The sequence below is a fragment of the Alligator sinensis genome, unplaced genomic scaffold (assembly GCF_000455745.1).
Source record: "Alligator sinensis unplaced genomic scaffold, ASM45574v1 scaffold1390_1, whole genome shotgun sequence".
NCBI lineage: Eukaryota > Metazoa > Chordata > Crocodylia > Alligatoridae > Alligator > Alligator sinensis.
This window is the reverse complement of record NW_005843439.1, coordinates 134,993-137,899: the sequence shown is the minus strand read 5'-3', so window position 1 is coordinate 137,899 and position 2,907 is coordinate 134,993.

Here is a 2,907-nt window from a genome sequence, read left to right as displayed (position 1 = left end):
GAATCTACACAAGCCGAGTCAAGACACTTGTTACCTGCTTTTTATAGTGAAAACACCACGAGTTATTCAAACAAAGACTGACCCTTCTATTTGAACAGCTCCTACTCCTGGAAAGGAGAGAACAGAGTATGTGCAGTCCAACCCCTGAAAACCTGCAACCTTCAGCTAAACACAGGTGAACATATGCAGCACACTTTCCCTCCTCTGCCATGCTGGGAAAAGCCTGTTCTCAGTATCTGCCCAACTGTGGCACCCGTATACGCACAATCCTTGTCTTGGAAACCTAAAGCCTGGTCTGCCTACTAATACATCCATCAGGACATTGTGTGAAGGAAATGTTCGCACTGACAGTTTTACATTTGGAAGCTGCCTACAATACTACTGAGCGTGAAATTTTGGCCACGTTTCTACTACATTTGCCAGGACAGAGAGCTTGTTGCCCTATTCCTTTCATTCTCGGAGATCCCAGAGGTCAGGTTTCAGGCAGATGGGCCAGTGCTGTCATGCAGGGCACCATAGGGTTCCTCTGGTCACACGTACAGTTCAGCACATGCAAGTCTGATAGGTCTTTTGTTTCCTAAAATTACTCTGTTGCTATCAGTGGTGCAACTCCATTTGCAGTAACAACATGGAGGTGTGAATGTTGACCCGTTGCCACTGTTTTAACCACTGTATCATCTTAACCTAATTGACAAAGTCTAGATAACAAAGGGGTTAAAATACTGGAGGCTAGTCTACATTAGTGTTGGCATTATTGGAGTTGTACCAAAAGTCTTGACAGGTTAGAATACTTAAAATTTAAAAAACAGTGTGCACAGTCCTAGCAGGACGTCAGGAGGCTCAGACATGCTATAGTGATTTCATTATGTCAACACCCTGTTCCACATGTCCATCCTTTTTAATCGAGCTAGTGAGTTAGAGTATACCTGGTTGAGAACAGGATATTTATAAAGGCAGAATAAGAGAATATTGGTCGTGTGGAAGACATGAACTGAAACAGTATGAAAGACGTAACCAAACTCACTAATTGGTGTGCATGCCCTTAATTATTAAAATGCCAAATATGGAGGTTATGCTAGCTCTTTCATAGGATGCTCAAGAAGTGGCTGTGGATAAGGCAGCTTTTTTCAGTCTACTCTAGATGCAAAGAGCTTGACATATTCTTGGTCCTCTCAAAATGGTAGTGTTAGAGTGATGCTGAAGTCGTGATGACCCAGGATTTGTGAAATGCAAGGATTTTTTTGCTTGATATCTTTTATTAGACTAACTGCTTTCACATGCGAGGCACTCCTCCTCAGGTTACTGCAAGTCGCAACAAGTCATTGAAAAAAAATGCCCCGAGTTCAAAAGCCTGTCTAACTGTGCCCCAAGTATGCAGTTAGTCCAAGAAGAAAAAATATTACCCCAAAAATTCCTTGCCTCATTTCAAAATTAAACACCTGCAGTAGTTCCTACAGCTGAAGACCATTTGGAAACTTTAGTGTAGAAAGCACTATGTCCTCGTTAGATAGTTTTTTGCACAAAGGACCATTGCACCAATACTGTACATCTTGCAACTGCTTTTAAAGTAAGTTAGAAGCTGTGTTTAAAATTGCTGGTTTTGATCTACACAGCCCTAAGCATGTTGTGCGAGGCTCCCTAAGAAACCATTTCTCTCACCAATAAACCACAGAGCCAGAGCCACCAATAAACCACATGCCAGAGCTCTGTGGCTTCAAAAAGAGCGTGAGCAATGAGGTAGTCTAGCAAAGAGCCTGATTCTGAAAGTGCTGGAATGATTTTTCCCCAGACCCAATGAAAAGCTCAACTGGGGGCTTTTAGACAAGCTTCAAAGATCAGCTGCAACCGATTTCAATGGACAGTGAGCTCAGTGTCATAAGATGCTTGGATGCAAAAGGTCTTTCGCAGACAAGTCTAAACCAGAGCGGGAGACTCACTGCATCTGTGCAATTTATCCTGAGCCCTGTGCATCTTCAATATCTCCACACACACATGCAGGCCTCTGAGAAACTACTTCCAAGAGGAAGCTCGGGAGACGCATCTCAGTGGACACTGTTCCCTTTTCCCAACCGAATCCCCCTCTCCTCTTTCTGCACTAGGGGGTTGGGTGGGGTGAGGGGGGACAGCCCTACCTCCCCATCTCTTTTAAACCCACTAGCAAGAGGCAGGAGCTGGCTGACAGTGGGACATGTGTGGGGGGATGCAGGGGGTGGGTGTGCAGGTGCCTCTGCGGGAGGTGGCGTGTGCATGTGTCTTTGTTGTGGGTGTGTGTGTGGGGAACAGGGGGGGTGTCTGTGTGGGCATGTGCAGGTGTCTGTGTCTTTGTGTAGGTGTGTGCAGGTGTCTGCAGAGGGGGTAAGGAGGTGTCTGCAGGCATCTCTGTGTGTGGGTGTCGGTCTGTGGGGAAGGTGTCTGTGTCTTTGTGTAGGTGTGCGTGGGTATCTGTGTGGGTGTGCAGGTGTCTCTGGGAGTGTGAAGGTGTCTGTGCAGGAGGCAAGGGTGTGCATGTCTGTCTTTGTTGTGGGGGTGTGGGTGCCAGTTTGGGGGCTGGGGGTGTCTGTGTGTGCAGGTGTCTGTGCGCGTGTGTCTCTGCCAGAGGCAGACGGGCATGTGTCTGTCTTTGCTGTCAGTGTCAGTGTGTGTGGGTCAGGGGGGTGTCCACGTGGGCGTGCGCAGGTGTCTCTGTAACGGTGTCAGTGTGGGGAAGGCGTGCGTGTCTTTGTGTAAGCGTGTGTGGGCGTCTCCACAGGAGGCAGGCGTGTGCGCACCTGTCTGTTGTCAGTGTCTCTGCAGGAGGCAGGGGGGTGTCTACGTGGCGTGTGCAGGTGTGCGCGTACCAGCGTCCCTATGGGGAAGGCGTGTGCGTGTCTATCTGTGGAGGGGGCAGGGGCGCACGGGTGTGTGCGC